Source organism: Leucoraja erinacea, chromosome 20 (genome assembly GCF_028641065.1).
Source record: "Leucoraja erinacea ecotype New England chromosome 20, Leri_hhj_1, whole genome shotgun sequence".
Taxonomy (NCBI): domain Eukaryota; kingdom Metazoa; phylum Chordata; class Chondrichthyes; order Rajiformes; family Rajidae; genus Leucoraja; species Leucoraja erinaceus.
In genome coordinates this window covers 1,549,988-1,575,120 of record NC_073396.1, presented here as the reverse complement: position 1 = coordinate 1,575,120, position 25,133 = coordinate 1,549,988, and positions in this window count along the sequence as shown.

Sequence of the window (25,133 nt, the reverse complement as noted above, 5' to 3'; positions counted from 1 at the left end):
ACAATGGTGGGGAGTGTGGTCTGTGTGATGGACTGGGCTACATCTACAATGGTGGGGAGTGTGGTGTGTGTGTGATGGACTGGGCTACATCTACAATGGTGGGGAGTGTGGTGTGTGTGATAGACTGGGCTGGGCTACATCTACAATGGCTGCTGCACCTATGTGGTTGGTCCATGACTGATCAAAGCCACACATTTGCAGCGATTTGACTGTGAATAACAAATAATGGCAGGCATAAATAAACTGGGTTGTATAATTGATATACAAGGCTGTAGAAATGCTGTACAAGATTATATAATAGGCATGCAAGGTTGTGTTAGTTTAGTTCAGAGATACAGCACGGAAACAGGCCCTTCGGCCCACCGAGCCCGCACTGACCAGCGATCCCCGCACACTAACACTATCCTACACACACGATGGACAATTTACAATTATACCAAGCCAATTAACCTGCACGTCTTTGGAGTGTGGGAGTAAACGAGAGATCTTGGAGAAAACCCACACAGGTCACGGGGAGAATGTACAAATTTCATACAGACAGCGCCCGTAGTCGGGGTCGAACCCGGGTCCTCTGACGCAGTGAGGAAGCAACTCTACCTAACCGTTAATGGCTTGCAATGTTGTATAAATAGTGCCCAGTGTCGAGGTGCAATGCGAGCTCGCTCACTGCAGCTAAAGTGCGATCTACTGCAGTGGAATAAACAACAAACAACCCGCAGCTCAAACGCACCGTGTGCTTCATAAAGAAAAACAAATGCAAATCTACTGGGTGACTTCACCAGGATGCTTGGATGAGTTCTTCCCCTTCTTATCTGTCTTTTGCTTTTATCATTTCTTTTGTGCATTTTGTTTTTCGCTTGTAGTAACAGAGAGAGGCGGGCGACTGGGGGGGGGGTGGGGGGGGAGAGAAAGACAGGGAGAGAGGACAAATGGTGAGGAGGAGTGATGAAGCAGGATGTATCAATGAAGGGAGTTGTCGATGCCCGTAGGATCAGCTGGCTACCCAGAGGTCAAACTCGAAACTGAAAGATAGGGATTTATTTTAACATGGCACAGGGAGAGTGCAATTATAAAGATTTGAACCAACTCAATGTTATTATTTCAGGGAATTTAAAATAAAATTTCAAATTCAAAGTTGGTGATCAAATTAGACTCTGCCCTGAATCCAGAGGGCATTGATGCATCTCCTGCACCATAACTGTACATGGCAGCACCGCGGTAGAGTTGCTGCCTTAAAGCACATGCAGTGCCGGAGACCCAGGTTCGATCCCGACTAATGGTGCTGTCTGTACGGAGTTTGCACGTTCTCCCCGTGACCCGCGTGGGTTCTTCGGTTTCCTCCCACACTCCAAAGACGTGCAGGTTTGTAGGTCAATTGTCTTGGTGTAAATGTGTAAATTGTCCCTAGTGTGTGTTGGATAGTGTTAGCATGCGGGGATCGCAGCTCGGTGCGGGCCGAAGGGACTGTTTCCGCTCTGTATCTCTAAACTCTAAACTAAACTAAAAGAATAGTTATCGAGTAGCGTTTGTGAAGGAAGTTGAAGGCATTTCAGTGCAGTGTTATTTGACGAATGTGACTTGCCAGGTACAAAACCTGAGAAGTGTTCGAAGCTTCACGATTGGTGTCCTAATTAGATCAAGGTTTCTATACATAACGTTTTGTCAGCAAGTTTTCATGTTGAAAATAGAATCAAATGTCTAATTGTTTACGGGACAGCCTCCAACTACCTAAAGTTGTAGATAAGTAGAAGGGACATTGGATACTGCTATCATTTGTCGTTATGTGCAATTGAACTAAACTGGCAGTGTCAGAAATGATATATGGATCGTTTAAAATGCTGGCCAACAGACCAATCCTAGTTTGCCATTCCGTGTCAGAATTTTACAGTCAGTTTCTCGAGATAACAGAATGTTGCCCAATATCTCCTCTCCTGCTGGCAAACAAGTCCAAAGTTGGGACTTGTAAACAGTCCTTTCATGACACAAAGCTGGGTGGCAGTGTGAGCTGTGAGGAGGGTGCTATGAGAATGCAGGGTGACTTGGGCAGGTTGGGGGAGTGGGCAGATGCATGGCAGATGAAGTTTAATGCCACAGTTTAAGAATAAGGGGTAAGCCATTTAGAACGGAGATGAGGAAACTCTTTTTCACACCGAGAGTTGTGAGTCTGTGGAATTCTCTACCTCATAGGAGGCCGGTTCTCTGGATACTTTCAAGAGAGAGCTAGATAGAGCTCTTAAAGATAGCGGAGTCAGGGGATATGGGGAGAAGGCAGGAACGGGGTACTGATTGTGGATGATCCGCCATGATCACAATGAATGGCGGTGCTGGCTTGAAGGGCCGAAGGGCCTACTCCTGCACCTATTGTCTATTGCTCCAGTGATGTTAACCTTTGCCCAGGAAGCAGAGTCTGTACCAAGGTGTGCACAGAGATTTATTGTTAGTTTTAAACACTGTCTGATGTGCAGAGCCCCAGTGTTACTGACAGGCCTCCCTACTTCAGTTTAGTTTAGTTTATCATCACGTGTATTGAGGTTGCGTTGCGTGCTAACCAGTCAGCAGAAACTCGCCCAGTCAGCAGAAACTCGCCTGTCCCTGCCAATGTCAAATTGCCCCGCCCCAATAGAGCAGGCAAGTGAATCACTGTCTCCTGTTGTATAGCAAACTCTTAGAAACATAGACAATAGGTGCAGGAGGAGGCCATTCGGCCCTTCGAGCCTGCACCGCCATTCAATGTGATCATGGCTGATCAGTTCCTGCTTTCTCCCCACATTGGCCCCAAGAGCTATAACTAACTCCTCATCTCAGTGCTAAATGGCCTACACATTATTCTTCCTCCAGTCTGAAGAAGGGTTTCGGCCCGAAACGTTGTCTATTTCCTTCGCTCCATAGCCTATCCGCTGAGTTACTCCAGCACTCTGTGAAACGCACCTATCCATGTTCTCCACAGATGCTGCCTGACCCGGAAACTCCAGCACTCTGTGAAACGTCACAATCCAGGTTCTCCACAGATGCTGCCTGACAGTTATGGTTCTATGGAGCGAAGGAAATAGGCCGTTTCAGGCCGAACCCTTCTGGAAATAGGCAACGTTTCGGGCCGAAACCCGAAACGTTGCCTATTTCCTTCGCTCCATAGATGCTGCTGCACCCGCTGAGTTTCTCCAGCACTTTTGTCTACCTTACACCTTATTCTTAATCTGTGACCCCTGGTTCTGGACTCCCCCAACACTGGGAACATTTTTCCTGCATCTAGCCTGTCCAATCTAAGTATTTTACAAGTGTATTCTGGCTGCCCTGCTGACAAGTTAACTCTGTCTAAAGTGCACAATCATTTCGTTTCATCTGCACATAATCGTGATTCAGCAAATGTTTTTGTGACTGGCCTGCAGAGATTTCCTTTGACTGTATATTTTGAATAGTAGCTTGTCCTTACGACATCGTAGACACAAATGGACAGATGTATTCACTTCACACTGCCCTGGGAATGCCAGCCAACACAATCCGAGACCTTTCTCACCCCAGTCATTTCTTAGATTAGATTAGATTTTTTTAGATTCAATTTATTTGTCATTTGGACCCCTTGAGGTCCAAACGAAATGACGTTTCTGCACCCATACATTACAAACAAATAGACCCAAGACACAACATAATTTACATAAACATCCATCACATCGCTGTGATGGAAGGCCAGAAAATCTTTTCTCTCCACTCCCCTGCACTCCCCCCCCCCCCCCCGATGTCAGAGTCAAAGTTAAAGCCCCCGGCTGGCGATGGTTATTGTCCCGCGGCCATTAAAACCACGCCGGGTGGTGCAAGGTCGCACACAGAGTCCCGCAGCCATTCCAAGCCGCGCGGGGCGGTGATGTTAGGCCCCGCTCCAGGAGCTCTTCGACCCCGCAACTCGGGCGGGAGAAGTCGCCGTTGCGGGAGCCCTGAAAAGCGGTCTCCCTCCAGGGACCCGCGGGCTCCCGATGCCGCCGTCCGCCAGACCCACAGTTGCAGCCTCCGAATCTCCGGAGGTCGGGCCGCAGCAGCAGCAACGCTCCTCCACCGCTCCACCCGCTCTGGACTCGGCCAGCTCCACGACGGTGAGTTGAGTCGTCGGCACCAGAGTCCCCGGTCTTCTCCTGTTGGAGGCCGCTCCTCGTTGCAGCCCCAACGACAACGGAGACCCGACAAAGAAAAGGTCGGGTCTCCCGTGCAGGGAGAGATTTAAAAGTTACCCCCTCCTTCCCACCCCACCCCCACCCCCCCACACACACACACACACCCCAACAAAAAATAACAAAAACTACATAAAAACATAGACAAAAAGGCCGCTGCTGACGAGAGTCGCTCCACCTACCGTACTCCCTTCTTCGCACAACGCCCGATTCAAGAACTGCTTCTTCCCTTCTGTTATCATATTATTGAACAGTCCTTCCATTAGCTAGATCACAATCTCCCAACCTACCTGGAGTTCAGAAGCATGAGGGGAGGAACCTCAATGAAACATACAGAATAGTGAAAGGCTTGGATGGAGTGGATGTGGAGAGGATGTTTCCACTAGTGGGAGAGTCCAGGACTAGAGGTCACAGCCTCAGAATTAAAGGACGTTCTTTTAGGAAGGAGATGAGGAGAAATTCTTTAGTCAGAGGGTGGTGAATCTGTGGAATTCTTTGCCACAGACGGCTGTGGAGGCCAAGTCAGTGGATATATTTAAGGTAGAGAGAGACGGATTCTTGATTAGTACGGGTGTGTGGGGTTATGGGGAGAAGGCAGGAGGATGGGGTAAGGAGGGAGAGATAGATCAGCCGTGTACAATTTTGGTCGCCCAATTATAGGAAGGATGTCAACAAAATAGAGAGAGTACAGAGGAGATTTACTAGAATGTTGCCTGGGTTTCAGCAACTAAGTTACAGAGATATGTTGAATAAGTTAGGTCTTTATTCTCTGGAGCGCAGAAGGTTAAGGGGGGACTTGATAGAGGTCTTTAAAATGATGAGAGGGATAGACAGAGTTGACGTGGACAAGCTTTTCCCTTTGAGAATAGGGAAGATTCAAACAAGAGGACATGACTTCAGAATTAAGGGGCAGAAGTTTAGGGGTAACATGAGGGGGAACTTCTTTACTCAGAGAGTGGTAGCAGTGTGGAATGAGCTTCCAGTGGAAGTGGTGGAGGCAGGTTCGTTGGTATCATTTAAAAATAAATTGGATAGGCATATGGATGAGAAGAGAATGGAGGGTTATGGTATGAGTGCAGGCAGGTGGGACTAAGGGAAAAAAAGTTGTTCGGCACGGACTTGTAGGGCCGAGATGGCCTGTTTCCGTGCTGTAATTGTTATATGGTTGAATGGTGGAGTAGACTTGATGGGCCGAATGGCCTAATTCTACTGCTATTCCTTACGGCCTTCTGACATTATTGTGGACATTGGGGTTTTTCTCTGCAATTGGAACGGTACAATGCTGTAAAACTAGAGCCTGCCCTTTGGTGCATTGTGCTTTGCTCTGCGTGGAGCTCTTGTGCATGGCATGATTGTATCCAGGGCTGGTATTATCTGATTTAATCGGATAACGTTTGCCACTGTACATCGGTGCATGTGACAGCCACAAACCAAACCCAATAGCGCCTCTCGCTAACACTTCTGAGAAAACAAAATTGATGCCAAATTTTTAAAATTTCAGCTGAACGCATCGATAAGATTTATAAAAATCTCTGAGGCTCTAAATAAATAACATTGCTGTTTCATTAATTGCACATTGGACTTCCTGAACTCGTGCAGATCACTGATGCTACTGAACACCCAAGTCGCACCAGCTTCTCGTTCTCACCCAACAAAGTTCAAGTGAGTTTATTGTCATGTGTCCCTGATAGGACAATGAAATTTTTGCTTTGCTTCAGCACAACAGAACATAGTAGGCATTTACTACAAAACAGATCAGTGTGTCCATATAGGCTGTACCATAATATAAATATATACACACATGAATAAATAAACTGATGCAAATAACAGATAATGGGTTATTAATGAGCAGAGTTTTGTCCGAGCCAGGTTTAATAGCCTGATGGCTGTGGGGAAGTAGCTATTCCTGAACCTGGTTGTTGCAGTCTATAGGCTCCTGTACCTTCTACCTGAAGGTAGCGGGGAGATGAGTGTGTGGCCAGGATGGTGTGGGTCTTTGATGATTCTGCCCGGCATTTTGTGTCTCTCTTCGGATTAAACCAGCATCTGCAGTTCCTTCCTACACATGGGGGCTGTCCTCCGCTTATAATGGAATGCCATTTACTCACATATATTACCGGCTTACTGATAGATCTTGATGCAGGCAAGCGCATTGGCAGGAAAAAAATTATCTATATTGAATTACTTTTTCAATAGAAAATGATTTATGGCTGATTAGATAATTAAATCAAATAGCAGTAGTTGAAAATAACCATGTTTTTAATCATCCCATTGAATTGAAAGTTCTGCATCATGAAAATTCAGGACCAGCTTGAAACTGACAAGTCAACTGCTTTTCATAGTGAGCGAGGATTTATTGTCAATTAACATATTGAACTGAACAGTCAGCATAACCTGGTGCTCAACATTCCTTTCAATTATCCGCATCAGTTATCAACTACCTACACATCAATGCAATATCATTTATCTGTTTATGAATATATTGAACAATCCGTTAGCTTTAGGTCTCCTGTACCTGCAATGCAATGTGGGGTTATTGTTGACTGTTTCTAGTGCGGGCTCCCGATGACCAGAAACGTCACCTTCCAGAAACTCAGTGGGTGAGGCAGCATCTATGGAGCGAAGGAATAGGTGAAGTTTCGGGTCGAGAGGTAGATAGTAGTTCAGGACCGCTCTCTGGTTGTGGTGGGATGGTTCAGTTGCCTGATAACAGCTGGGAAGAAACTGTCCCTGAATCTGGAGGTAGACAAAAATGCTGGAGAAACTCAGCAGGTGAGGCAGCATCTATGGAGCGAAGGAATAGGTGACATTTCGGGTCGAGACCCTTCCAGAAACTCAGTGGGTGAGGCAGCATCTATGGAGCGAAGGAATAGGTGATGTTTCAGGTTGAGACCCTTCTGGAAATAGGCAATGTTTCGAGCCGAAACCCGGAAGGGTTTCGGCCCGAAACGTTGCCTATTTCCTTCGCTCCATAGATGCTGCTGCACCCGCTGAGTTACTCCAGCACTCTGTGAAACGTCACCTATCCATGTTCTCCACAGATGCTGCGAAGTTACTCCAGCACTCTGTGAAACGTCACCTATCCATGTTCTCCACAGATGCTGCCTGACCCGCTGAGTTACTCCAGCACTCTGTGAAACGTCACCTATCCATGTTCTCCCAAGATGCGCCTGACCCGCCCCGAGTTACTCCAGCACTCTGTGAAACGTCACCTATCCAGACAGATGCTGCCTGACCCGCTGAGTTACTCCAGTTTTAAACCAGCATCTGTAGTTCCTCTGTACACGTACACAACTTCAAACCAACTCCACTTCATGGAATTTGCCTTTGGGCTAAAACCCAGGCCTTGGATCCCACGGCCAAAGATTTAATCTTTAACATTATAAACTGAATTATTTAACTGATTTTCTGCATTCCTTCATCTGACATTGCTGTGGTTTCAGCATCTCAGTGGGAGCTCCTTGGTAAAAAGATATCTACGTTTGCGGGAGTCTTTGATCATCTCTGATGTTATCTTTCCCCATAACGTGCGATCGTGGACCAGATCTTAGCCCATGTTCACCGCGCGTTAATCAAGACTGACAAAGACTATGTTTGGTGGCAATTAATTTCACCTACTGCCACCGTGTGCTGTGATGGAATTACTTATAATAACTAAACCACCGACACCTTTGTTAATGGTGTACTTGTTCCCGCACGCCTTCCACGGAGAGAACAAGCTGAATACCCGACCACATTGAACTTGAATCGACCTAAACAGCATTTTAAACATTTCCCGTCCTGTCCCCCTTATAGCCCAGTGGTGTGAATGTTACACCTTGTATAAGATCATCCTGTCATAAACCACAACAGAAATAACATGTGTAGCAAGGAACTGCAGATGCTGGTTTAAACCAAAGATAGACACAAAGTGCTGGAGTAACTCAGCGGGACAGGCAGCATCTCTGGAGAGAAGGAACGGGTGACATAGAAACATAGAAACATAGACAATAGGTGCAGGAGTAGGCCATTCGGCCCTTCGAGCCTGCACCGCCATTCAATATGATCTTGGCTGATCATCCAACTCAGTATCCTGTACCTGCCTTCTCTCCATACCCCCTGATCCCTTTAGCCACAAGGGCCACATCTAACTCCCTCTTAAATATAGCCAATGAACTGTGTGGCCTCAACCACATTCTGTGGTAGAGAATTCCAGAGATTCACCACTCTCTGTGTAAATTTTTTTTTTCTCATCTCAGTCCTAAAAGATTTCCCCTTTATCCTTAAACTGTGACCCCTTGTCCTGGACTTCCCCAACATCGGGAACAATCTTCCTGCATCTAGCCTGTCCAACCCCTTAAGAATTGTGACCTGAACCCCTGAAGAAAAGTGACGTTTCAGGTCGAGACCCTTCTTCAGATTGAATGTTGATTTCTCTAACATCCAGTTACCCCGGAATTCCCTCTCTCTCTATCCCTCCTCCACCCAAGTTGCACCAGCTTCTTGTTCTCACCCAACAAACAGTTAATGTTGGCCTGTTTCCTTTATCATAATTACATTTTTGCATATCTTTCATTCATTATTCTTTGTCTCTCCACATCTCTTGTTCCCCTTTCCCGTGACTTTCAGTCTGAAGAAGGGTCTTGACCCGAAACATCACCCATCCCTTCTCTCCAGAGATGCTGCCCGTCCCGCTGAGTTACTCCAGCATTTTGTCCCTATCATCTTGATTTCTTCAATAACACCTTTAGCTTTATGGATCACTCCTCTAAGCTCAAGTCATTGAGTGATACCGTGAGGAATCAGACACTTCGGCCCAACTTGCCCACACCGGCCAACATGTCCCAGCTACACTAGTCCCACCTGCCTGCATTTGGCTCGTATCCCAGCCAAACCCGTCCTATCCAAGTCCTTGCGTTGCTGAATTTTTTCTTTAAATCCTTTCAAAAACACCGATCCCCCTTCAAAGGTCAAGAGCCTCGAGTTGTCAGTAAACATTTTGTTTGGATACTTTGAGTCCTGTGGGCATACTGAAAATATTTGCCAGAAGACCAGCAGAAATACAAACCCTTACCCGAGCATCATTTGCCTGAGCATAAAATGCAAGCATAGACCATAGAACAGTACAGTACAGGAACAGGCCCTATGGCCCACAATGTCTGTGCCGTACATGATGCCAAGACCAACACTTACCTGCCTGCATGTGATCCATATCCCTCCATTCCCTGCATATCCACCTGCCTAGTATCTTAAACACCATTATCGTATCAGCCTCCACACCACCACCACTGGCAGCGCGTTCCAGGCACCCACCACCCTCCGTGCAAAATAAAACTTACCCCGCAACCTCTCCCTGTAGCTGAGGCCGTACCAATCAAGGCAAGGTTCTGGTAAACCTTCTCTGCACCATGTCTAAAGCCTCCACATCCTTCCTGTAATGGGGCGACCAGAACTGCACGTGATGCTTCTACTAGCATTGTGCAGGAAGGAACTGCAGATGCTGGTTTAAACTGAAGATAGACACAAAAAGCTGGGGTAACTCAGCCGGGACAGGCGGCATCTCTGGAGAGAAGGAAAGGGTGGCGTTTTGATTAGTTTTCAGACTAGCTTTTGGTATGCTAGCCTTTATAAATCAGAGCATTGAGTATAGAAGCTGGGATGTAATGTTAAAATTATACAAGGCATTGGTGAGACCAAATCTGGAGTATGGTGTACAATTTTGGTCGCCCAATTATAGGAAGGATGTCAACAAAATAGAGAGAGTACAGAGGAGATTTACTAGAATGTTGCCTGGGTTTCAACAACTAAGTACAGAGATAGGTTGAACAAGTTAGGTCTTTATTCTCTGGAGCGCAGAAGGTTAAGGGGGGACTTGATAGAGGTCTTTAAAATGATGAGATGGATAGACAGAGTTGATGTGGATCAGCTTTTCCCTTTGAGAATAGGGAAGATTCAAACAAGAGGACATGACTTCAGAATTAAGGGACAGAAGTTTAAGGGTAAGATGAGGGGGAACTTCTTTACTCAGAGAGTGGTAGCGGTGTGAAATGAGCTTCCAGTGGAAGTGGTGGAGGCAGGTTCGTTGGTATCATTTTTAAAAAATAAATTGGATAGGCATATGGATGAGAAGGGAATGGAGGGTTATGGTATGAGTGCAGGCAGGTGGGACTAAGGGAAAAAAAAAAAAGTTGTTCGGCACGGACTTGTAGGGCCGAGATGGCCTGTTTCCGTGCTGTAATTGTTATATGGTTATAGTGTGAAGAAGGGTCTCGACCCAAAACGTCACCTATTCCCTTCGCTCCATAGATGCTGCCTCACCCACTGAGTTTCTCCAGCATTTTCGTCTAGCATGATGCTACAAGCTAGATGCAGGGAAAATGTTCCCAATGTTGGGCGAGTCCAGAACCAGGGGCCACACAGTCTTAGAATAATGGGGAGGTCATTTAAGACTGAGGTGAGAAAAAACTTTTTCACCCAGAGAGTTGCGAATTTGTGGAATTCCCTGCCACAGAGGGCAGTGGAGACCAAGTCATTGGATGGATTTAAGAGAGAGTTAGATAGAGCTCTAGGGGCTAGTGGAGTCAAGGGATATGGGGAGAAGGCAGGCACGGGTTATTGATAGGGGACGATCAGCCATGATCACAATGAATGGCGGTGTTGGCTCGAAGGGCCGAATGTTCTCCTCCTGCACCTATTGTCTATGTTTCTATGTAACTGAACCACCCTACCACAACTAGAGAGCAGGTCCTGAACTACTATCTACCTCTTTGGTGACCCTCGGACTATCCTTGATCGGACTTTGCTGGCTTTACCTTGCACTAAACGTTATTCCCTTATCATGTATCTGTACACTGTGAATGGATCGATTGTAATCATGTATTGTCTTTCCGCTGACTGGTTAGCGCGCAACAAAAGCTTTTCACTGTACCTCAGTACACGTGACAATAAACTGGACTGAAACTGAAGTTGTCAGAATATACATCTTATCGGTAAAACTAAAATGAAGCCCTTGCAAGTCTTTCTTCATTATACAATCCCATTCCTCTGTGATATAAATCTGCTCCCCTTAGTCACAAAAAGCTGAAAACTCATATTTCATTTTAAAATGCCAATGGGTTTGATATTATAAATTCAACTGCTGTTTCAGACTTTATTTAATAACATTGTCCCCTGCTGTGTTACCACGACTTGTTATGCTGAAGGCATCGGCAGTCAAAGCAGCTCTTTAGATCTCCGAAACATAGCTGCGTACAGCACGAGGCACATCATAGCGGCTACTGTTTTGGAGAATGCCACATCGCGCACATATACTTAGCACAGCCTCAGTGCAGTGCAAAGATCAATGCTCATGAACTATTTAAAACACAGTGGGGGCCGATGCTCGTGTGCAGTGTCTAAGTACAGTCGATGGACAAAAAAAAGACAGGTGCTCGGAAACGGGGGGGGTGGTGAAACACTGCCGACTGGTTCAGCGGCTGCCATTCCAGTGTGGTGGTTACCGGTCACTGTGTGACGCAGGGACCTCTGCTCTCACATGTCCTGGAGTCGGATGAAATTTAGGGCAAATCACTCTCAGAATTGATCCTTCTGTAATATGTTGAACACACTCTCATAGAAGCATAGACAATAGGTGCTGGAGTAGGCCATTCAGCCCTCAGAGCCAGCACCGCCATTCATTGTGATAATGGCTGATCATCCACAATCAGTACCCCGTTCCTGCCTTCTCCCCCACATCCCTTGATTCCGTTAGCCCTATGAGCTAAATCCAACTCTCTCTTGAATACATCCAGTGAATTGGCCTCCACTGCCTTCTGTGGCAGAGAATTCCGCAGATTCACATCACTCTGGGTGGGAAGGTTTTTCCTCGCTGTGACCAGGTTCAGGAACAGCTTCTTCCCAAAAAACCATCAGCCTCTTGAATGCCGTGGCTATCCCTCGAGGTCAAGGATGATGGTCTACAGTCTGTGGTTCTTGTGGACTCGCAGGTGGCTGATGAATCCAACCCTGGCTGCTCGCAGAACGAAGCCGCCTGTGCGTGCGCGTGTGTGTAACGTGTACGTGATGTTGCACTACAAGAAACACGAGCTCCTTCGCAAATCAATCAACTCATTCTGATGGCAGGGGAACCACGAGGAGTGGAGCTGATAGATCTGTTGCAGCCTTCATCCGCCTTCACAGCCGTTGAGTTGAAGATAACTTTGTCCGCCTTGTCCGCCGTCGAGGTTTTGTAGGTTGGATCGTTCTTAGCCTGGATCCTCATCTGCGACCTTACCACCGTGGGTGGTCCCACCAGAAGCTGGTGCTTCCAATGGCATCACTCTCGGTATCATGGGGTCACGAAAACCTCTTCACCACGACAAGGTCAACCATCCAAAGAGGCTCTTGAACACTGCACAACACTAACCCCAGCAACAGTGGTCTTCGACGGACATAGAAACTTTAGGTTAGGCCATGTTCGAGCCTGCACCGCCATTCAACAGATCATGGGGTCATCCAACTCAGTATCCCGTCATTGGCCTTCTCTCCATACCCTCTCATTTGGCCACAAGAGGCCACATTTAACCTCTTAATCCCAATCAGTGGCCTCAACTACCCTCTGTGGCAGAGTTCCAGAGATTCACCACTCTCTGTGTGAAAAAAGTTCTCCTCATCTCGGTTTTAAAGGATTTCCCCCTTATCCTTAAGCTGTGACCCCTTGTTCTGGTCTTCCCCAACATCGGGAACAATCTTCCTGCATCTAGCCTGTCCAACCCCTTAACATTTATGTAAGTTTCTATAAGATCCCCTCTCAATCTCCTAAATTCTAGAGAGTATAAACCAAGTCAATCCAGTCAAAGTCACCACATACAGAGCACCAGGAATCAGTCTGGTGAACCTTCTCTGCACTCCCTCTATGGCAAGAATGTCCTTCCTCATTTGGAGACCAAAACTGTACACAATACCTGTGGTTCACCAAAGACCCTTCTTGGCTGCTCCTATACCCCAGTAGAAAGCCAACATACCATTCGCTTTCTTTACTCCTATCAAATGCATTTCCCCCCCATGACACCCGGTTTCGCTGCATCTCCCCCTCTCCCCCCTCCATTTAGATAATAGTCCTCCAGTCCCCCCCCCTCTCCCCCCACCATTTAGATAATAGTCTGCTTTCCCCCCACCAAAATGGATAACCTCACATTTATCCACCTTATACTCATCTGCCAAACATTTGCTCTCACTCACCCCCCCCTATCCAAGTCACCTTGCAGTCTCCTCTCCCCTCACAGCTCTGCCCCCCAGCCATCCGCAAACTCATTCAATTCCCTCGTCCAGATCATTAATATATATTGTAAATAGCTGGGGTCCCAGCACTGAGCCTTGCGGTACCCCACTAGTCACTGCCTGCCATTGTGAAAAGGACCCGTTTACTCCTACTCTTTGCTTCCTGTTTGCCAGCCAGTTCTCTATCCACATCAATACTAAACCCCCAATGCCGTGTACTTTGTCTTTGGTTGCACTGTAGACTGTGTAACAGAGTGGGGTGTCTTGGTTGGTCATTGGTGCCTGATATTTCCAGAGATGTTTCCTGGAATCCCATTTAGAAATTTGGTGGAAAGATGAAGGTGAAGATATGTTATTGTCACATGTACTTGGTACAGTGAGATCCTTTGTTTGACATGCAACATGCAACATGCAACATGCAAAGTCACCACATACAGAGCACCAACAACGTCACAAAGTGTTCAATGTAGTCTCGATGGCCCCCTCCTCTCCCTTGGCTGCCCCACCCCCCTCCTCTCCCCTCCTCTCTCCTCCCCCCCCTCCCCTCATTTTTCCCCTCCCTCCCCCCCTCCCTAATTATCCAACACCTTTCTCCAATCCTCTCATCTCCCCCTCCCTCCCTCCTCTCCCTCCCTCCTCCCTCCCCCCCCCCCCCCCCCCTCACCCCCTCCACCCCTCTATCCCTCCCCTCCCCCCCTCCCTCCTCTCCCATATTTAGACAGAGGTTCCCAACTTATCTTCCCCACTGTTTCCATGCTGTCTGATCTTTGTCCCTATTGGACAGGACATAAGACAATGGGGCTTGCTTAGATGGGTCACTTTGACCAGCATGAACAAGTTGGGCCGAAGGGCCTGTTTGCGAGCTGTGTATCTCCATGACTATGATTTATCTGCAACAGATGTTGCCAAAACACAATTGCAGCATTTTTTCACAAATATAATTCCCAACGCTGTTCAATAAAAAACAGAGTGCTGGAGTAACTCAGCGGGTCAGGCAGCATCTGTGGAGAATATGGATAGGTGACGTTTCACAGAGTGCTGGAGTAACTCAGCGGGTGCAGCAGCATCTATGGAGCTAAGGAAATAGGCAACGTTTCGGGTCGACACCCTTCCGGGTTTCGGCCCGAAACGTTGCCTATTTCCAGAAGGATTTCGGCCCGAAACGTTGCCTATTTCCTTTGCTCCATAGATGCTGCTGCACCATAACTCAGCGGGTCAGGCAGCATCTGTGGAGAACATGGATAGGTGACGTTTCACAGAGTGCTGGAGTAACTCAGCGGGTCAGCAGCATCTGTGGAGAACAGGAATAGGTGACGTTTCACAGAGTGCTTCTGAGGTTTCGGCTCAGCGGGTCAGGCAGCAGGTGTCGGCCATGAATAGGTGACGTTTCACGAGTGCTGGAGTAACCATAACTCAGCGGGTCAGGCAGCATCTGTGGAGAACATGGATAGGCAACGTTTCAGGTTGGGACCCTTCTTCAGTCTGAAGACAGGACCTGACCCGAAACGTCACCTATCCATGTTCTCCATAGATGCTGCCTGACCCGCTGAGTTTCTCTAGCATTTTTGTCCACTTTCTCTGCCTAATGTTCCCTGTTAAGATTCTCCAAATCTCTTTGTTTGGCCATTTTCTAAATCCCCCTTCTTTGTCTTGATGCTTGGTTTTATGTGTTGGATGATGTTCACTTAAGGACCTTTATCAACGGAGAAAGTGAAGCAGAGATGCGAGGTGTTAATTGTACAAATATCTGCAAAAAGTCTTTAATTGAGTTCCAAATGTAACATGTTGATTGTCATGGGACATAGACTCGGAGCTGAAGGAGAGGGTGGGTGTGGAGACTTTAATGAAGCAATTGAAATCTGCAGCAATATGCTCTCATGATTACAATTCATGCACAGAATGGTCTTATGGTGGAAATATATTGTCCCAGAAGACACAATCTAACTTCACTCAGATGGAGTTGTAGTACAAATAAATCTGTTTCTTCAGAAACTGCTTCATTCACATCTGGTGCCTCGTTCTAAATGCTCAGTGTGAGTCGTGTTAAAGACTAGGGATTAAAACAAACAAAAAAACGCACAACATACGCAGAGGTAAACACTAAAGTCTGGCATTCTGCCATTTCAACGCAGACAGGTTAACATATAACCATATAACAATTACAGCACGGAAACAGGCCATCTCGGCCCTACAAGTCCGTGCCGAACAATTTTTTTTTTCCCCTTAGTCCCACCTGCCTGCACTCATACCATAACCCTCCATTCCCTTCTCATCCATATGCCTATCCAATTTATTTTTAAATGATACCAATGAACCTGCCTCCACCACTTCCACTGGAAGAGCTCATTCCACACAGCTACCACTCTCTGAGTAAAGAAGTTCCCCCTCATGTTACCCCTAAACTTCTGTCCCTTAATTCTGAAGTCATGTCCTCTTGTTTGAATCTTCCCTATTCTCAAAGGGAAAAGCTTGTCCACATCAACTCTGTCTATCCCTCTCATCATTTTAAAGACCTCTATTAAGTCCCCCCTTAACCTTCTGCGCTCCAGAGAATAAAGACCTAACTTATTCAACCTATCTCTGTAACTTAGTTGTTGAAACCCAGGCAACATTCTAGTAAATCTCCTCTGTACTCTCTCTATTTTGTTGACATCCTTCCTACAATTGGGCAACCAAAAGGAATGATACCAGATGGGTTTGGGAGTAGTGTATTACATTGGTTGTTGGATGAGGTGCATGATAGACAATTGACAATAGGTGCAGTAGTAGAGGCCATTCAGCCCTTCGAGCCAGCACCACCATTCAATGTGATCATGGCTGATCATCCCCAGAAACAAGGAACATTTTTTCCCAGTCTTTCCCAGGCTAGAGGATTCTGAAACTAGAGGACATCAGCTTAAGGCTTCAGTTTCAGTTGAGTTTATTGTCACGTGTACCGAGGTACAGTGAAAAGCTTTTTGAAAAACTCCAGCAACAGCAGCTTTGTCCGCCCTGAATCATGGGGCTTGAATCGGCCCGTAGTGCAAGGTAAAGTCCGGTCAAGGATAGTCTGAGGACAATCGATGAGGTAGATAGTAGGTGAGAGGCTGAAAGATTTAAAAGGGACTTCAGGAGGAATGTTTTCACACAGAGGGTAGTCCATATCTGGAAGCGCTTCCAGAGGAACCTCTTGAAGTGGATACAACTATCTTTTAAAAGATATTTTGGACAGATTATATGGATAGGAAGGTGTTGGAGACCTATCGGACAAATGCAGGCAAATGGGACTCGGCTAGTAGCCTAACTTGGCCGGCGTGGACAAGGTGGGCCGAAGGGCCTGTTTCCATGCTGTACATCTCCGTGACTCTATCATATAACCAATGCATAGCCAGGAGCCAAATGCATTTGCAAGAACCAGTCTCGTTGTTCTGAGAGTCAAACGCAGAAAAGGAAAAGACATTTGGCTGAGGCATTAAAACTGTGTGTTCCTGGGAATAGAAGCTGGGAATGACGGTGACAAGGTGGGAAGATGCAGCGAGAGAGGGGGATGAATGAGAGGCTTGCGAGAGGAATGAACGGGAATGCATCGCGGGGCATTGGGATTAACAAAGGCAATGGAGCCAGATTGGAAATATATCTTTTAAAAATAGCAAGAACAGTGATAAATATCACTTCCAAGAAGCCACCCTAACTCATTCTTTTGTACCCTGTATAAAAATACAAAACCTCTGGGCGGGAATATTCAATATCATTTCTAAAGCACTTAAAATTAAATTGGAGCCAGATTCAAAATTAATAATATTAGGAATGTCCGGGGACTGCCTTAATCTAACGATATCTCAAAGACGCATCTCCTTGACTATGGTTTAATAACTTCGAAAAAACTTATACTTCAATTCTGGAAAAAGACGCCAGTCCCTACAGTGAAGGTGTGGATTACAGAAATGACCGAGGCACTACATCTAGAAAAAATAAGGCTTGTCTTGACTGACAAACCAGACCAACTTTCCAAAACATGGTCTCCTTTCATTGAATTTGTTCAACAACATAATGGTTGAACACAAACTCAAAACCGACGCGAGGGTGGGGTGAGCAGGCGTAGGGAAGGGCAGTGGGACATATCTCCGCTTCTTTCACTTCTTCATTAGTTATGGAGTTTTTCTTTTCTTTTTCGAAATTCTTTATTTTCTTTTTGTTTTTTCCTTTTTCTTTCCGATTTAGTTATTAGTTTATAAAATGTTAAAACCGAAGCTGTATGAAAACTGTATCATTGTTATGTCGATTACTTTCTCCTTTTGTACCATTGCTTTTAATAAAATAGATTAAAAAATAAAAATGATAGCAAGAACAGCAGAACGGCACCTGGTGAAACAAGCCAGTTGGTGGTGGATTAAAGTTGACATTGGAAGGGAATGAGGCAAGGTCCTTCAAGACGTGAGCAAGGGGAGATCACCTCAAGATCTTATGACTTGTGACGTCAGGTTGACTGTGATGTATCACATGCGACAAGGTTGTGACTGAGTGCCTGCAACTGGGCCAGAGTGAATATAGTAACAAGCTGCTGAAAATAGGTGTTTTACCATCACGTTCCCATCAACGATCACTGCCCTTGAAACCACACTGAGCAGTGTAGAAGAGAATTGTGGTCACAGCCCAAACCATCGCACAAACCAACCTCCCTTCCATTGACTCCATCTACACCTCATGCTGCCTCGGCAAGGCCAGCAGCATCATCAAGGACCAGTCTCACCCGGGTCACTCCCTCTTCTCCCCTCTCCCATCGAGCAAAGGGTTTAGAAATGAGAAAACGCACACCTCCAGATTCAGGGACAGTTTCTTCCCGGCTGTTATCAGGCAACTGAACCATCCTAACACAACCAGAGATCGGTCCTGAACTACTATCTACCTCATTGATAACCCTCGGAAACAGAAACATAGACAATAGGTGCAGGAGTAGGCCATTCGGCCCTTCAAGCCAGCACCGCCATTCAATGCTTGACCTCACGAGGAGGAAGCTGACAATCCATGGTCCTGTCTCCATCAAGGAGAGCAGGGAGGTTCTACTGCAGTTGTACAGGGTCTTGGTGAGACCACACCTGGAGTATTGCGTACAGTTTTGGTCTCCTAATCTGAGGAAGGACATGCTTGCCATAGAGGGAGTACAGAGAAGGTTCACCAGACTGATTCCTGGGATGTCAGGACTTTCATATGAAGAAAGACTGGATAGACTCGGCTTGTACTCGCTGGAATTCAGAAGATTGAGGGGGGATCTTATAGAAACTTACAAAATTCTTAAGGGGTCGGACAGGCTAGATGCAGGAAGATTGTTCCCGATGTTGGGGAAGTCCAGGACAAGGGGTCACAGTTTAAGGATAAGAGGGAAATCTTTTAGGACCGAGATGAAAAAATCATTTTTCACACAGAGAGTGGTGAATCTGTGGAATTCTCTGCCACAGAAGGTAGTTGAGGCCACAGTTCATTGGCTATATTTAAGAGGGAGTTAGATGTGGCCCTTGTGGCTAAAGGGATCAGGGGGTATGGAGAGAAGGCAGGGATGGGATACTGAGTTGGATGATCAGCCATGATCATATTGAATGGCGGTGCAGGCTCGAAGGGCCGAATGGCCTCTACTCCTGCACCTATTTTCTATGTTTTCTATGTAATCGGGGCTGATAGGCAACAGCTTCACATCCTTGTGTATCTTTAAGCATCTATCCTGGGCACTGGACACTCATACAATCACCATCAATGCCCATTTAAATCCCATATTTGACCCATATCCCTTTGAAACTTTCTTATCTATGTACAAATGTTGCTATAGTCCCAGCCTCAACTACCTCCTGTAGCAGCTCGTTCCATACACCCACCACCCTCTGTGTGGAAAGTTGCCCCTCAGATTCCTACTAATAGCCCTGTCCCACAGTACGGGTTCATTCCAAGAGCTCTCCCGAGTTTGACCTGATTCTAACTCGGAGATTTACTGTAATGGCCCCTCGTTGGTAACCGGGGCTCTCGTGGACATTTTTAATTGAACGGAGATGAGGAAATACTTTTTCTCACAGAGAGTGGTGAGTCTGTGGAATTCTCTGCCTCAGAGGGCGGTGGAGGCCGGTTCTCTGGATACTTTCAAGAGAGAGCTAGATAGGAACATAGAACATAGAAAATAGGTACAGGAGTAGGCCATTCGGCCCTTCGAGCCTGTACCGCCATTCAATGTGATCATGGCTGATCATCCAACTCAGTATCCTGTACCTGCCTTCTCTCCATACCCCCTGATCCCCTTAGCCACAAGGGCCACATCTAACTCCCTCTTAAATATAGCCAATGAACTGTGGCCTCAACTACCTTCTGTGGCAGAGAGTTCCACAGATTCACCACTCTCTGTGCGAAAAATGTGTTTCTCATCTCGGTCCTAAAAGATTTCCCCCTTATCCTTAAACTGTGACTCCTGACTCCGCTATTTTTAAGAGCCCTATCTAGCTCGCTCCCGAAAGCATCCAGAGAACCCGCCTCCACCGCCCTCTGAGGCAGAGAATTCCGCAGACTCACCAATCAACAAGATCCCCTGACTCCGCTATCTTTAGAGCTCTTAAAGATAGCGGAGTCAGGAGATATGGGGAGAAGGCAGGAACTGGGTACTGATTGTGGATGATCAGCCGTGATCACATTGAATGGCGGTGCTGGCTCGAAGGGCCGAATGGCCTCTACTCCTGCACCTATTGTCTATTGTGGTGATGTGGCCTGACTGTTGAATTAAAACACATACAGCTGGAAGCCAACGGAATCCTTTACATAACAAGACAGTCGCAATAACAGCCCTTGCTAGAGGAATGAGGAACAGCTGACTGGTGTGATCAGAGAACATGTCACTCATAGTCCAGCGCACTGCACTACGGCAATGAAATATGGCTGCATTAGTATGTAAATACTCCCCGCTAAAAGTGATCGTCTGCATGCCGTATCGGTACACCCGACCATTAAATATTTCACTTTGCCCCATTCATCAGCCAGGCAGCATTTCGTTCCCATTGCTTTAATATAAACGGTGACAAAGTCTAAATTATTTTATTCCCGTGGATAGATTCCTGCTCCCTGAGCAGATACTTTATATGCACTTCTTCTCCACTTGTATCGAGTCTTTCCGAGGATCGTCCACTAATGCCGCTGTCGATGATCAGGAGAATCCTTGCCTTCAACATTCTGTTGGTTTTACAGGAGTTTATCGGTTCAGTAATCGCAGAGGAGGATTTATTTATTTTTGCCTTAAAGAGCAAAGTTCCCTGTGTGTGACAGAGAAGTGTTTCATCATCGAGTGAAGTTAGCCGGACACAAATAGACAATAGGTGCAGGAGTAGGCAACTATAAGTGTAAATTGTCACTAGTGTGTGTGGGGTAGTGTTAGTGTGCGGGGATCGCTGGTCGGCACGGACTCAGTGGGACGAAGGGCCTGTTTCCGCGCTGTATCTCTAAACTAAACTAAACCCTCTAGATATCGCGAGCAAAAGATGTTAAACATGCAACGTACATGAGCACGCAATAGATGTACATTTCTGAACCTCAGCTGCTCAGATCAAAGTGCATATGTCAGCGCATTACATACACTCCAGAAATGATTACTATCTCAATTAATTTTAAGGCAACGTGTTGGGGATGAGAGGGGATCTCATTGAAACATATAAGATTGTTAAGGTTTTGGACACACTCGAGGCAGGAAACATGTTCCCGATGTTGGGGGAGTCCGGAACCAGGGGCCCATAGTTTAAGAATAAGGAGTAAGCCATTTAGAACAGAGACGAGGAAACACTTTTTCATACAGAGAGTGGTGAGTCTGTGGAATTCTCTGCCTCTGTGGAGGGCGGTTCTCTGGATACTTTCAAAAGAGAGCTAGATTGGGCTCTTAAAGATAGCGGAGTCAGGGGATATGGGGAGAAGGCAGGAATGGGGTAATGATTGGGGATGATCAGCCATGATCACATTGAATGGCGGTGCTGGCTCGAAGGGCCGAATGGCCTCCTCCTGCACCTGTTGTCTATTGTGTTATTCCATTTTTTAAATGTTGTTTTAGCACCTGTTGTGATCAGCTGACAATGTATTCATTACTACGTGATGGGTAAAATATTACTAACGTTACTCACACATTCTATTAAACTTTAGTTTCTGTCTGTGAGAATTCTTCACTTTATGATTGGCTGCTTGGACCACATAGTTGACCGTTTACAGTTGAGTTTATTGTCCCGTGTACCGAGGTACAGTGAAAAGCTTTTGTTGCGTGCTAACCAGTCAGCGGAAAGACAATACGTGATCACAATCGAGCCATTTACAGATACACGATAATTGAGGCAGTGCTTCTTAAACTGGTGAACAGTTCACCCAAAGGCGAATTAAATTATTTTGGGGTGAATTAGACTAGAGGAGTGAATGACTTAATTTATTCAGATATTTATATATTTTTTTCTATACTTAAAAAAGCTCTTATTGGTTTAAATGTCAGTGGAGCTGGAAGTTTGATGTTTTTTCTGTCTACCTCTGATTTCCTCATTTCCAAGTAGCAGGATATTTCCCAAATTTACTGTAATATAACCTTTGAGGGAAGACCAGACGAGCTAGTGGGATGATAAATGTACAAATGGCAACACTGGACGATCGCCCTAGGCAACTGAAACTTTACTTTCTGTAACTTTACTTTCAATTTAGCTCTCAAAAAGTTGATATTTGGTGGTGTTGTGAGACCCTTCTTCAGATCTTCAGTGCTTGAGATGCCCTTCGTCTCTTCAATGACTTCTGTTTTCCAGACCCCAGTACTTCATCTTTATTGTTTTGTAAACGTTGCAGTGGTCCCATCCTCAACTAGAGTCAAGAGTCAAGATTCAAGTGAGTTTATTGTCATGTGTCCCTGATAGGACAATGAAATTCTTGCTTTGCTTCAGCACAACAGAACATAGTAGGCATTGACTACAGAACAGATCAGTGTGTCCATATACCATGATATAAATATATACACACATGAATAAATAAACTGATCAAGTGCAAATAACAGATAATGGGTTATTAATAATCAGAGTTTTGTCCGAGCCAGGTTTAATAGCCTGATGGCTGTGGGGAAGTAGCTATTCCTGAACCTGGTTGTTGCAGTCTTCAGGCTTCTGTACCTTCTACCTGAAGGTAGAGGGGAGATGAGTGTGTGGCCAGGATGGTGTGGGTCTTTGATGATACTGCCAGCCTTTTTGAGCCAGCGACTGCGATAAATCCCCTCGATGGAAGGAAGGTCAGAGCCAATGATGGACTGGGCAGTGTTTACTACTTTTTGTGGTCTTTTCCTCCTCTGGCAGCTTGTTCCATACATCCACCACCCTTTAGGGGAAAAATCACCCCATCATATTCCTATTAAGTCTTTTCCCCTTCACCTTGAACCTATGTCCTCTGGTCCTCGATTCCTCTACTCTGGGCAAGAGATTCTGTGTGTCTACTCGACCTATTCCTCTCATGAGAAGTTTGGCTTTGGCAGAGAAGGCTGAAACCTGGACACAGGGTGAACTGTCTGTGAGTGACGTGGAGTAGGGATGGACAGAAGGGGTAGCTCATCGTGAAAGAGAGAGAGATGAATATAGTTCAAGCTGTAGAGGGTAATAAACCTCTAATGGATAAACTTCACGAGCCATCTTTATGTGTGTATTACATTTACTGTGCGACAGTTAGCTCCTGTTTTATTAGGCAGATGTCAAGCCGATGGCCTTTTTTTCATCTTTTACAAGCCTTTAAATAAAGTTATTTGTAACTCGAGTCTGTAAATCTCTCTCACGGTGGAGATGGGCAGCTTTCTGTTGAACTAGTCTTTGGTGAGAGACACAGAAAGCTGGAGTAACTCAGCGGGACAGGCAGCATCTCTGGAGAGAAGGAATGGGTGACGTTTCAGGTCGAGACCCTCCTTCAGTCTTTGGTGAGACTGCACTTGGACTGCGGTCAGTTCTGGTCAGGAGGTCATCACATTGGGATGGGTGCAGCAAAGATTCACCAGGATGTCTGTCACCTGGGCTTGCAGGCTTGAGATACAGGGAGAGGTTGGATAGGCTGGGACATGTTACTGTGGAGTGCATTTCTGTGAGATGCGATCTTATCGAGTTGTACAAGATCACGAGGGGCATGGATAATGTGAATGCTCACTGATTATTTCCCAGGGTAGAGGATTCTAAATCTAGAGGGCACAGGCGTGAGGTGAGAGAGGAGAGATTTAAGAGGGAGCTCAGGGGCGACTTTTTCACTCAGAGGGCAGTCCGTACTTGGAATGAACTTGTACAGAAAGCTGTGGAAGCCGATACAGTTAAAGTTGGACAGCTATACTATTATTAATGTAAAGTTATCTTTCACATTGGTGGATTAGAGCAGATTGACTTTGTTCAGATGGACAGGAGTTGGTCTTGGCAACAGATTCAGGTGTGAGATAACGGGTCAGTTCCTGAGCTGACCTGTTCTATTTCCCGTTTCTGATGCGAGCATTTGAAGCAGCAATGTATTCTGAGTTCATGCTTTAAAGTCCAAATGTCATGTGTCTGATCTGCCCGTCCGGGAACTCCTTATCATTGTAAACATCAAGAAACGTAGAAAATAGGTGCAGGAGTAGAGGCCATTCGGCCCTTCGAGCCTGCACCACCATTCAATATGATCATGGCTGATCATCCAACTCAGTATCCTGTACCTGCCTTCTCTCCATACCCCCTGATCCCTTTAGCCACAAGGGCCACATCTAACTCCCTCTTAAATATAGCCAATGAACTGTGTGGCCTCAACTACCTTATGTGGCAGAGAATTCCACAGATTCACAGGGAATTCCAGAGAAACCATCAGGTGACAAAAGTGCTGGAGAAACTCAGTGGGTGCGGCAGCATCTATGGAGCGAAGGAAATAACCCAAAGGGTTTCGGCCCGAAACGTTGCCTATTTCAGCACTTTTGTCTACCTGATGGTTTCTTGATGGTTCCTTTGCTCCATAGATGCCGCTGCACCCGCTGAGTTTCTCCAGCACTTTTGTCTACCTTCGATTTTCCAGCATCTTGCAGTTCCTTCTTGAACAAAAAAACATCAGGCCTGGGTGTAAAAACAAGAATAACTATATTCATATGTGTGTATGTGTATATACACAGATGTATGTATGTGTATGTATATGTGTGTGTTTATATTTGTATATAGACACATATATGTACATGTGTGTGTGTATATGTACATACATGTATATGTGTGTCTATGTACATATCATCATCAGCGGACACTCGAAACGAGTATGACTGTCCTCTCATGGAGGTCGCCTGTGCGTGACTTTGTTTAACGTGGGGAGACTGGTGCACAGACAGCCACCCCACGCACGGTCCTCGACAGATCTTACCGCCATGGGTGGCCCTACCAGGAGCATCGATAGCTCCAGACGGCATCGCTCTCAGGATCTCAGGTCCACACAAGCTTCTCCACCACGACATGGTGTCGATCCGCGGAGAAGCTGTGTACATATATGTATATGTGTGAGTGTGTGTATCTGTGAGTATATATACACACACTGGGCTTTTTCCGCCAGTTTACTATGTTGTTTCCAGTGTACTATGTTTACATATTGGGTGGTGCATCAAGTCAGGATCTCCTTGTTCTATCTGGGACACTCAACAATGAAACGCTCTGGATGTGGACAATAGACAATAGGTGCAGGAGTAGGCCATTCGGCCCTTCGAGCCAGCACCGCCATTCAATGTGACCATGGCTGATCATCCACAAT